General features: G+C 42.8%; 1 protein-coding gene across 2 annotated transcripts in view; it reads right to left on the bottom strand.

Moving 5' to 3' along the window:
* SOAT1 (sterol O-acyltransferase 1) overlaps window positions 1-9,861 on the bottom strand; it is a 64,693-nt gene extending 54,832 nt beyond the window's left edge. Inside the window, exon 1 of one of the 2 annotated variants that reach the window (XM_052654232.1) lies at window positions 9,726-9,861. The gene's annotated coding sequence lies outside the window, so the exon portion shown is untranslated. The remainder of the gene's footprint in view (window positions 1-9,725) is intronic. The other variant, XM_052654231.1, reaches the window with a different exon arrangement.
* Between the last annotated feature and the right edge of the window lie 3,083 nt (window positions 9,862-12,944).

Raw genomic sequence — 12,944 nt, 5'->3', positions numbered from 1 at the left:
GGGGCCTGGTGGGCTACAGTCCAAGGGATCATGGATACAATTTGGAGACTAAACAACAATATATCAAGTAGAAATTTTAGGAGAACAATAGATCCAGTTAAGAAGAGAAACCTAGGGACGAGGTCAGGGTAACTGGTAAAATTTAAAATCATTTGTGTAACACTGACAGAGGAAGCTAGAAGAACATCTAATTCTTCAACGCGGAAGATTAGAGAACTGACATCTCAACTCTGAGGGAGGCCCTCTAGTAAGACAACAAGAGGTAGAAAAGAAATCAGGGACAAAGAAGAGAGAAAGAAAAGAACCAAGATGTTTCAAAAAGGAATTCTACAGGGGTTAACAGTGTGGAATTAAAAATAGGGACTCTTACTTTTGAGTCCTTACATGTTTTACGTGCATTATTATTTTAATTTCAATATAATCTTTAAAGTAAATAAACTATTTTATTCCCACAGTACTTTCTCTGGTCACCATGTCTTCTTATATACTCTTTCCTGTCTCAAAATATGGTTTAGGGAGGTGGTTTAGTTTACTCCAAATCATACAGGGATTCAAAACTGCAGAAAAGGGATTCAAAACCAGAACGACTGGATTCCCCAGCCCCCACCCCAATTAGCAGGTGGCCCTGACTCATCTCCTCTGCGAAGGTTTCTGATCACCTCACCTTCCCCTGTGGTCCAAATGCACCTTGTGTATCCTGTCACACTAATATACTCAGTGAGCAATACCATCTGCCTCTTCCACTCAGCATAAGCTTCTTAAAGACAGGGACTAAATGGTATTTTCTCTTTGAATTCCCCAAATCTAGTGGGAAGTATCTGAAATATGATAGGTATATATTATTACAGAAAGTGATGTATCAGTTAATACCACAACCAATTATTCTGAGTAATACGATACAGTTCTCTAAACTTAAGAGAATCAAAAGGAAAATCTACAATGGAAGAACACCAATGAACACCATCTTCACTGTTAACAGCTTTACACCTTCTACTCAACAATAAGATTGACAACTGTTCTTAATTGGGGGTGGGGGCCCCTAGACTAAGGGTCTGGGGAAGCTACTTTGGATATTTCAAACATAAACTGAAATAGACAATTATACATTTGTCACATAAAGCAAGCAGTACAGGCTATGTCACTTTGCTTGTGGCTTGAGACTGTATCAACTCAGTGAGAAATCAGTCAAAGAGGTTAAAAAAAAAACAACAATCAAGTTTGACAAACAAATGCTGTTAAACTAATCAAAAGGGGGTTAAAAATCTAAGCCTGAGTACACTGTAGAATAGCAAAAACTTAAAAGGAGTCCTTGGTGATGAGATTGAGAACCATCAACCTAGCAAGTAAAGGCTAACTTCACAAGCTAAAGCACAAGTACTGAGTTTGCACACACTGCCACAGATCAATGGAGTAAGCCAAACAAGAAAACACCAACTCTTCATAAAGACCTTTATGTCATAGTCTATACTAGTATCTTTGCCCTCAATTTCCTCCGTTAGCAGGAAAAGAGAACCATAAGACAGCAGGGAAAACTCAAGATGTGGTATCACAATACCAAGAGGTAGTCAATGTCTCTGCTCTATTACACTGCATCTTCAAGTAACTCCTCCAACCCCTGAATCCTTCATCTAAAAAGTTAAATACTGCTGCACACACACAAAAAGATAATAAAATGCTGGCGCTCTGCTGTGTATTAACAACCTAGTTTAAAAAACTAAGTGAATGCTATCCCTACATATCTGTGCCCTGTATGCCACATGACACAAATAGAAAGTTCCATTGTCCCTCCAACTCTACATGTTTGCTCTTAATAGGTGATCGATGAGGGTAGAGTTCCATAATTACACCCTTTCTCAAATGCAGCTCAAGCATCATATGGCTTCCAAGAAAACATCAATAAATTTTGTTACTGTCATACAGAATTTAGGAAGGAAAACTATTACCTATGCTTCATCTCAATTTTGACCAAATCCAAGATTATGAGATGTCTGAATTGAGTTCCTCCTGCCATCCATGTCAGTAACAGTACATGACTGTTGTGGCAGAAAATGGAAGGAAATTACAGTAACGCTCAGTTCAACTGTTTCTTCTCTACAAAGATGGGTCCCTTCAGCCTCTGTGTCGAGAGCAGACCACAGGAGGGCAAGAGTGTAAGCAAGGAAACACCTTGTAACCAGGTGAGATGAAGGAGAGAGCTGAATTTTTGACTGTTCGTTTAGATGGGACTGTGAATCCACTCTTACCAATCTAGACACAGGCAGACTACCTCAGCTACTGCCAAGTTAAAAATTCAAACTGTCATTAATTCTAAGTGGTTTCTAGGTGCTGGCATGAATTACTGCCCTTATAATGTGAGATCACAGTCTTTTCTTGCCCTTCTATTATTAACAACACAGGAGAGGAAGTTATCCTCCTCATTTCCTGTTATTTCCAAGTTACTGTTCCTCCTTCCCTTCCTTAAAATAGTCAGATTATCACACCTGATACTTTGTATGGACGGTCTTCCTGATCATTCCCGTGGTTTACTAAGACTGTGAATACATCACTCACTCCTCCTGCCTCCCTTTCAGTAACTCTCCCACACTTTTTTTACTTCAACATCCATGTTCCTAGATCTAAGCTCCTGGTCTCCAAGTTCCTAGACTTCCTTCTTTCTCCAAAAAGCTGTTCTTATGTCCCAGTCAAATCCTCCCCTGTAACTTACTGACACCAACAAGTGCACCATGTCCATAATTCTGATTTCCAGTGGCTAACCCTCTGATCACCACCAGTTCACTCACTATGATACCCTTCTCTCCTCACCAGACCCAGACTTCCCTGAGCTCCAGACTCCTATCCAAAGGCCTACCAGACCCCTTTATGTAGGTAGATGTCTTTGGGCATCTCAAACTTTAACAGGACCAAAAGTGAACTACTGATGTTCCCGCCAACTCCATTCTTCCCTCTTCCCTAATTCAGTTACTGGAACTAGCAGTCTTTGCCCAGATTAAAAACAAAAAACCCCAAGTTATCCTTCTTTACTTCCCTTAACCAAGCCAACAGCAGGGCCATTTTACTCTGCCTTCAAAATATATATCCCATTCTAACATCTTTTTACCCCATCCACCACCTTCAGCACAGCCTAAACCACCGCCACGTCTCACTGTAGTACCCTAACTAGTTCCTCTCCATCTTCTCCCTTCTGGTCACACAGGGCCCAGAGAAAATATTTTAAAAGGTAAATCTCAGCAGATCATGGCGCTACCTCAAAATCCTTTAAGCCCCAAACTGTTTCAAGTCCTCACCACTGTCGAGTAACTCCTCCACCCATGATCGGCCATTCCCTTCCCTGGCCTTCATCTCCCTACCCTCCACCTTCTACTCCAGTTCTCACTTGCTCTCCTCCTGTCACTCTGGCCTTTTGCTCTTTCTTGGTCAAGCCAACCTCATTCCCACTTAAAGGTCTCTGCTGTTGCCTCTCTCTGGCTCATCTCCCTCAGAACCCTCAAAGATCCCTCCTTTACTTCGTTCAAGTTCTCAAATGTCCCCTTCCCAGGGACTCCCTATCTACCCTCAACTAAAATAAACACTCACACCCACCTTAGTCTTATCACTTCCCCTGCTTTATTTTTCTTCAGAGCATGTGTGGGCTAATACATTAGAGGGTTAATTGCCTGTCTACACCACGAAATGGAGAAGGAAATGGCAACCCACTCCAGTGTTCTTGCCTGGAGAATCTCAGGGATGGGGGAGCCTGGTGGGCTGCCGTCTGTGGGGTCGCACAGAGTAGGACACGACTGAAGCGACTTAGTAGGTGTAGTAGTACTATACCATGAAAAGACTAATCCCCATGAAAAGCAGAATTTTGTCTTGTTCATCACTTTATCCAACTATCTAGAACTCTGCTTGAACAGTTGGTACTTAATACATATTTCTTGAATGAGTTAATAGTTATCAAGCATTTTCACACAGTAAGAACTTCCTTTCACATGTTCATGAAACAATCAAGAGGCTAGAATGAGAGCTGAAACTCATGTTCATTTCTAACTTTACCTTTTAATACTGAAAGATAAATATAGCAACCAGTTTGGGGTTTTTAAGTTGTATGGATATACCTAAAAATGATCTGTTGTAGAGCTTAAGATTTTTCATCAAAATCTGCCATTCTGGACCCAAAAACAAACTTAGACTATGAAAAAAACCTGCCAACAAATGCTATGATTTTTACTTCACTGGAAAACCTCTCAAACTTGAGAGACTGTTCTCCTGAAATAACTCAAATAATTAGAATGAACATTACTTTCTGATAAGACCTTTGTGTGTATTACCTCCTTTAAACTTAACAATAACCCTGAGGTAGGTAATCCTGCCCCCATTTTTAAAAAGAAAAAAGTAGTGACATCCAGAAGCATAATTAGAGACAATAATAAAGAAAACTTTAAAAGTAGGAAGAAAGGCGAAAGCAAGCACAGGTGTTTTCTCTGAAGGTTAAACGGCTCACATTTCTTATGAGTCCCCCAACACATCACTGCATCAGAGCAGACCTACTTCCCTGGCCACAGCAGTGAATTCGAACCACTAGAACTCCCCTCAAGTTCATGCTTTAATGACGCTGGCACACCTTTTAAAAGGCTATGGTCACTTAAACATAGAAGGCAAGGAAAAAAATCTTAATGTACACTGAAAAACAATTTTTTAAACTTCTGACACTAAACATATGTGTCAAGTTATCTGAAAATTCAGGTATTTTAAGCATCTCTTTCCACAATGATGTGAGATTTACTGTAAATAATACAGAGGTCTACCCCATTAGCTGTTCTCGCACGCGCACACACACACACACACACACACACACACAAGAGAAGGCATAACCAACCACTTGGAGAAGTTGGGTAAGTCCTCATAAAGGTGACATTAGAACCAGAGTTCAAAGAAGAAACGAAGTTTGCCAGGCATCAAAACAGAGCCAGATGAAAAGCACTATGAGAACACGAACAAGTACAGGCCTTGCTGTTATTATTTCAAACATTTTATTGAAGTCTACTACACACCAGGCCCTGGGATACAAAGATGACTGCCAACGGTCTGAACCCTCAAGGAATGAAAAATTAGCGGGAGAAAAATATAAAAACATAATTACGGGAGTATTACAGAATAGTAATTCAGATGTACGTACATAATGAAGAGAATACAAGTCTGATGCCCAATAGAGTTTAGGGGCAATTCGCAAGGGTTTGCTGAAGTAGGTAAAATCTAGGTTAGATCTAAAAGGAAGCAAAGGAAAAAGCTGGAGCACAAGGGAAATGGAAGGGCAAGGACAAAAAGTCAAGGGCCCTCCGAGGATTCTAAGAAGTCTGGAACTTAACACAAACAAGGAGTTGATAGAGGCTTTTAAACAAGAGTGACTTAATATTTGTCTGAGGTAGTATCTGTCTTTTAGTAAGAATTCAGGCAGCAAGGTGGAGGATGTGTTAAGAGAAAGCAGAGCTTGGCAGTGCTGGGGCCCAGGACAGGCTGCCCCAAAATATCCTCAATGGCACACTGACTGTATTGAAGAAAGAGCCGTTGTCAAGACAGACTTTGACCCTCCTCTCTGACGTGCTTTCCTAAAAGCAGGAAATAAAATCTCCATGTAAAAGATACCCTCCCTGTATGGGGAAGTAGAAAGACATCCTTATCACCAGAGATGGGGAATGCAGGGCCCAGAGGCCTACATAAGGAAACACCTGGCACTTCTTTGCTAATTTACTACCCAAGCCCAAACTTTGCTTAAGATTCTTACTAATCAAGCACCCAAACCTAAGTTTCCTTGTCCAGTCAATTCCTTATTGCTGGTCTAAAATATATATGAGCTGCCACCTTCACTCACTTCTTAGGTCCTGTTTCTATGAGAAATCCATGCCCACGAATTAAAGATTCTTTTTCTCCTGTTAATCTACTTTGTATCAAGAACTCAAGAGGGATTCAATCAACGATATACTCCAATATAAAATAAAGTTTTCATAAAAGGTTAATTTATGTTATGTATTATTTTATCAAAATAAAAAAAGCAAATTCTAGGGGGGGGGAAAAAGAACTCAAGAAGGGTGAAGGGGGAAATTTTGCCCTACTGGACCACAGGAAGAACAATGAGCTCTCACAAAATGATAAAAGCCTAAAGTAAGGCTCAAATGACATGTGCTTCTTAAAAGAAAAAATGATTTTATGAAGAAGAGATAAGAGAGATCAGATTAATTTACAAACATTAAGCTGAGGCATCTCTGAGACACCCAAGTGCCGACATCCAGAGTGCATGCATGCTCAGTCACTAAGATCTATCTGACTCTGTGACTCCATGGACTGTAGCCCACCAGGCTCCTCGGTCTATGGGATTTCCCAGGCAAGAACACTGGATTGGGTTGCCATTCCCTTCTCCAAGGGATCTCCCAGACCCAAGGACAGAACCTGCATCTCGCATCTCCTGCATTGGCAGGCTGATTCTTTAACACTGAGCCACCTCGAAAATACTACATCCAGAAGGCAGCTGGAAATACAGATCCCAAGTGAGTTCCTGAACTAAGCCTCCGGGTGTGCCATTAACCTAAGTAACTACAGGAGAAGAGAAATGAGTAGGTAAGTTCATACAATACGCCTATGAGTCAGTCAAGTGATGACGGTCCACAGGCAGATGAAGATACAAACCTGGACTGAAAACAGATGTGGGATTCATCGGTATACAAGCAGCAGCTAAAACCAAGCACAGGCAGGAAGTCTCAGGAGAAACCATAAGTCAAGAAAAGAGATTACTTAGAATATAATAAAGCTAACATTTGCCATAACTTTGGCTACTTTAACCCTCACAACAACCTATGCCAATAGGTGTTTTTTTTTTTTTTTTTTTTGGTGAGCTACACAGCTTGCAGGATCTTAGCCCCCTAAAACCAGGGGTTGAATCTGGGCCACGGGCAGGGAAAAGGTCCTAACCACTGGACCACCAGGGAAGTCCCACTATTACCCCACTTTAAAAGTGGTTTATGATTTTCCCACTACTACAAGGCAATTAAAGAACTGTATAAAAGGCCCAGGAAAGATGAGAGGAAAACCAGGAGCAAGCAATGTTCCAAATCAAGTTAGAGGATTCAAGAGGTAACCTACGGTCAATATCATGGAAAATTTACATAAGACCTTAAAAAGAGAAGGAAATGGCAACCCACTCCAGTATTCCTGCCTAGAGAATCCCATGGACAGAGAGGCTTGGTGGGCTACAATCCACGAGTCGCAAAGAGTCGGACACGACTAAGCGACTTCACTTTCACTTAAAAAGAGAGGGAAAATTAAAAAAAGAGGGTGGGACATAGGCTGTTTCACAATCTGGGGACATTAATAGCTACCATTTACTTGCGTTGGTTTCAGGAAGGACCAAGTAATATATTGAATTGGGTTGCAAAATGAGTTTTGAGGAAGTAAAAATCATGATCATAAGACTAGACTCAGACGTCCAGCAAGAAAGGAACCAGGCACTCATGTTTACCATGCCAGTTACATTTACAGGGCTGGGTGCCAGCGTCAGGTCATACCTCACTTAACATTTCCTTTTAAAAGATGCAAATGATTCGGAAATACTACTCAACTCAAAGTCACATGCCAGTAAGTGGCAATAGAAACATTTACACCCAAAGTGACATAAAGCTGACTAAATAGCTATTTTTAAAACACAACACACTGAACAATTATTCCTTAAGAACCCAATCAATTCAATGGTTTTGGTATGTTCAGTGTGGTAGTATCTAACTTGCCTTACACAAGCAAAACAGAAAAAACTGGACTGAACCACTGAAATGTATTGTGCTAGAAAGAAGCGTTCAAGTGTTCTCGGTTAGCCTGTCTGCAGTGTTCTTAAAAAAGCTTTCAAAAGAACCTGTAAATCTATAAAACATTGAACACCTACTCTAGGTGAAGACTTTGCTATAACACTCCCAGATAGAGTAGTGGTAAAGAGAAACACTTTACAGATGAATGTAACAATTCAAAACAGAAACTTGCTCTTCCTTCCTTCTAAAGGCTGGCCCTAGTACAACTCTGTATTTACATACCAAAGAACTAGGTCATTAAGTCAATCAGCAAAACTAAAGAACACAAATTCTCATTCAGATCTATAGGGTCAGTATAAGCACTTACCCTCTGTGGTAAATTCCAAAAATAAATTTCTCTAACTAGTCTTTGTTAAGGGGCTTCCCTGGTGGCTCAGATGGTAAAGTCTGTCTGCAGTGCTGGAGACCGGGGTTCCATCCCTAGGTCAGGACGATCCCCCGGAGAAGAAAATGGCAACCCGCTCCGGTACTCTTGCCTGGGAAATCCCATGGACAGAGGAGCCTGGTGGGCTACAGTCCATGGGGTCCCGAAGAGTCCGACAGGACTGAGCGACTTCACTTTGAACCTTTGTTAAAAACCTTTTCCTTTTCCAAGGAAACAGATAACCTTCTCTAGAGAATATTTTTCATTCAAAAGTCCCCTCCTCGGTCCTCCAACTCTTTCACTGTGCAAGGTACTGAGTCTTGAGAATTAAGACCTAAATAAGATGGACCAATCCAGCCTTCATGAAATGCTAGTAGAGGAAACAAGCACTGATGTAACTAATGCAGCTCATTACAACTGATAATGAACTGAAGCAAAAGAAAACAGAATGCTGGGAGGGATTAACCAGGACAGGGTGGGTTTCCTGAAGAGATATTTGGGCTGACACTAAAGGAAATTAGAGAATCAGAGGTGGAGTAAACCCCTAAAGACCAGGAGATAGTAAAGAGAAACTTTTTAAAAACAAAAATAAAGCTGGTATGGCTTGAGCCCAGAGACCCAAGAGAACACCTGCTCAAACTTTACTGGAGATGAGCGTGGCAGTAGTGTTTTGATCTTTACCCTAAGAATGTGAAATCTTTGCGAGCTCTCAGCACGTGATGCAGTGAGACACGTGCATTTAAAATAATTACGCATTAATGCTCCTTGCAAAATCCGTCCTCATGCCTAGACAATCCACAACTTCCCTAATAAGCCATGCATCGATACTCTCCAAGTTAAAACAAGGGGGGGGGAAATGCTTCAAGTTGAATTCTACTCAACAGACTCTGAAAAAACAGTAGCTTAAACAGCTAAGCATCCACTTTAATATTAAGTGACCAATACACTTAATCCATAGACAAACGTGGAAGATAGAATGCATCGTTGTTTCTCGCTTACAAATAATTTCTGAGTATACATATCACTTAAACTGCATGCCTATTAGCATTTAGGAATGACAGAAACTTAATTACATCCTAATACGGCAAAATAAAATATGAGCTACATTAAACTCATTGACACCCAGATTTACCACACTTTCTTCCCCCAAGTCAATCAGAAGCTGACTCTGAGTGCGTTTTTGGTATCGCTTTTTCAGGAATAAAATGTTTTCTAATTCATAACTTTCTTTACCACTGGCTTGATAAAGGCCACAGAATCTGAGGGTGGACACCAAACAAACCTCTAAGGTTTAAAAGACTGCCAGCCACCCCCGCGCCCCAAGGTAACTTTCTCGCCCGCCACAACCCCCAAAATGACCAGAACCCGCGGAGCCTCCCCCTCCCCCGCAGCCCCGGGGCAAGGCCAGGCGGGCGGGGCCGGAGTTGCAGCAGACACGTCTCTCTCCTTCCTCTTAGGCAGAGGTGGGCGGACCCAGGCGGGAAGTGAGGAGGGGGACAGGGAAGCATGGGCCGGGGGCCGCAGAACCTCACCACGGAGGGCAAATCCGAGAAGCTGTCCCAGCCCCGCTGGCAGGCAGGTCGGCTCCCCGCTAGCTCTTCTGATGCCCCAGGCTGGCAACGCAGCCAGCCCAACCGCAGACGAAGATAAAGCTCCCGACTCCTCCGCCTCCAGCCTCTGAGCCCGCTACGCAGCGTCACGCGCACGGCCAGCGCCGGCTGAGGATTTCATTGGTGGTCCCGCCAGCCTCCAGGCTCCGCCCACCGCCCACGGCCGCCCCGCCCCTTCCCCGGCGCGCGCGGTGCCCCGGGCTAGAGCCCGGGGCTGACGTTGGTCAGTTGACGTGGTTAGCTTCGTGCGAGCAGATTGTGACTCCCACGACAGCCGCTTGCTTTCCACTTCTGCCCAAGGGATCTAATGTGCTGCAGAAATAGGACCGAGCCAACTTGGGACAAACAGTTCTTAAGTATGTCTTTCAGGGAACTGGATAAGGATACAGTAAAATGAAATAACGAGGCAATTAATAAATTTAAAAGGGAACTTCACAGTTTAAAAAATGGTGCAGAGAGGTTTGGGACATAAGTTAGATTGTATGTATTTAGATCGCTTAGGTTTTAGGAAGATAAAAAGTCGGTCAGAAGTCTCTGACTCTTTGTAGCCCATCAATCTCCATCAATCTCCTCTGTCCATGAAGTTGTCCAGGCAAGAATACTGGAGTGGGTAGCCATTTCCTTCTCCAGGGGATCTTCCTGACCTAGGGATCGAACCTGCCTGTCTCCTGCATTGCAGGTGACTTCTTTTACGGACTGAGTCACCAGGGAAGCCCTTTTTGAACACCAGTTCAGTTCAGTTGCTCAGTCGTGTCCGACTCTTTGTGACCCCATGAACAGCAGCATGCCAGGCTCCCCTGTCCATCACCAACTCCTGGAGTTCACCCAAACTCGGGTTCATCTAGTGGGTGATGCCATCCAACCATCTCATCCTCTGTCGTCCCCTTCACCTCCTGCCCTTAATCTTTCCCAGCATCGGGGTCTTTTCAAATGAGTCAGCTCTTCACATCAGGTGGCCAAAGTATTGGAGTTTCAGCTTCAACATCAGTCCGTCCAATGAACATCCAGTACTGATCTCCTTTAGGATGGACTGGCTGGATCTCCTTGCAGTCCAAGGGACTCTCAAGAGTCTTCTCCAACACCACAGTTCAAAAGCATCAATTCTTCGGCACTCAGCTCTCTTTATAGTCCAACTCTCACACTCATACGTGACCACTGGAAAAACAATAGCCTTGACTAGACAGACCTTTGTTGACAAAGTAATGTCTCTGCTTTTTAATATGCTGTCTAGGTTCATCACAACTTTCCTTCCAAGGAGTAAGCATCTTTTAATTTCATGGCTGCAGTCACCATCTGCAGTGATTTTGGAGCCCAGAAAAATAAAGTCAGCCACTGTTTCCACTGTTTCCCCATCTATTTCACATGAAGTGATGGGACCAGATGCCATGATCTTCATTTTCTGAATGTTAAGCTTTAAGCGAACTTTTTCACTCTCCTCCTTCACTTTCCTCAAGAGGCTCTTTAGTTCTTCAATTTCTGCCATAAGGGTGGTGAAATATAGGTAAACTTAGGGTGAGGATATGTGAGACGGGAATGATGAGGGTAGCAGTGACTGAAGGGTCACACTGACAGCCTAAAACAAGCTAACCCAGCCCCTGTAATCACTCCACCCTTAGGGCAAGCAGGTTTGAGATGGCCACCCATGGCCTAATCAAGCAGCCGTGAACAAATGGATCAAGGTTACCTGAACTGGCTACTCTCCATGGATCTTTGAACAAGATTTGTATATTTCCCCTGGCCAGCCAGAACAGCCAGTGTTGTTCACCCCAAAGCAGAACCTGGCCTCAGCTTTCAATCAGTTCATGACTCCCAGTTGTTGGCAGACCCACCCAGTTTACCTCTTCTGATAGGAACAGAGTAAAAGGACAAAACAGGGGATTAAACAGTTAATCCCAGTAGGAATTAACTAGAAAGTAGTTGAAAGTAGTAAGTTAAAAAAATATGGGAGACCCCCTTTAAGTTAATGATTACTCAAGAGAGTAGATTTACTTAGCAACAAAACCATGCAGCAGAAGCACAAGCTATGCCCCAAAACAGTAAAACAGTGGTGGCTCGAGACACACATCCTGCCCAGGATGACAATAGGATCTGATAGATCCCAGTGGCTTTTGTCCTTCACCTCTCTAAATCACTTCTTATCTACCATTTTTCCTCAAGTGTAGTTCTTGCTAAAACCTAAAGGACTGGGGTACCAGAGCTCTTTGTTGTGTATGTGCTCGTCACATCCAACTCTTCGCAACTGCACGGACTAGATTCTACCAGGCTCCTCTGCCCATGGTATTTTTCTAGGCAAGAATACTGGAGTGAGTTGGCATTTCCAGCTCCAACCAGCTCTTTAGAGCTGCTAAAACAATTCCCAAACAGTTTCACTTCTACCGTTGCAGTTGCTATTTGTGTCAACTGGATAACAATAGAATCTGATAGATCCCAATAGAGTTTGTCCTTCACCTCTCCCCTTCTATCAGTTTAAGAGCAGTAGGAACACAGCGACTCCTTTCTTTGAGACTCAGCTTGCCACTATATACACACTTGTTTGACTCGTTTTCTTCCTCCATTTCACTTATTCATTCGAAAAATATTGCATTTTGTGTTCGGCACTAGGGATACTGTAGTGAATATAACAGAAACCCAGCACTTACGTGTCTAGTGGAAAATATAAATTTTTTTATAAAAGTAAATAGGATAATTGCAGGCAAAGATAAGTGCTAAGAAGAAAATCAAACAGGGAGTTCGTTTGTGGTCCAGTGGTTAGAACTGCAAGCTCTCACTGCTGGGGACGTGGGTTCAATCCCTGGTCAGAGAACTAAAATCCCACAATCTGAGCAGTGTGGCCAAAAAAAGAAAAACAGAACAGAAGAGTCACTAAAGGACTTTTTGAGGAGATGATCTGAACTGAGACTTAAATGAGGAGGAGCCAGCTATTCCAAGTACGGGGAAGAAAACCATTCTAGACAGGATATGGTGTGGAATGCAGATGCTGAGCAACTTTGGCTTATTTGAGGAACCAAAGACCAGGAGGCTTGAAACACTTTATATGGAGGGTATGAGACTGAGGTTGTCAAGTTAAGCAGAGGCCTAATCATGGGATTTCTTTGGAAGGAATGATGCTAAAGCTGAAACTCCAGTACTTTGGCCACCTCA

Source organism: Budorcas taxicolor, chromosome 16, assembly GCF_023091745.1.
Source record: "Budorcas taxicolor isolate Tak-1 chromosome 16, Takin1.1, whole genome shotgun sequence".
Lineage (NCBI taxonomy): Eukaryota > Metazoa > Chordata > Mammalia > Artiodactyla > Bovidae > Budorcas > Budorcas taxicolor.
Note: the sequence above shows the minus strand (reverse complement) of the source record. Positions and strands in the feature narration are given on the sequence as shown.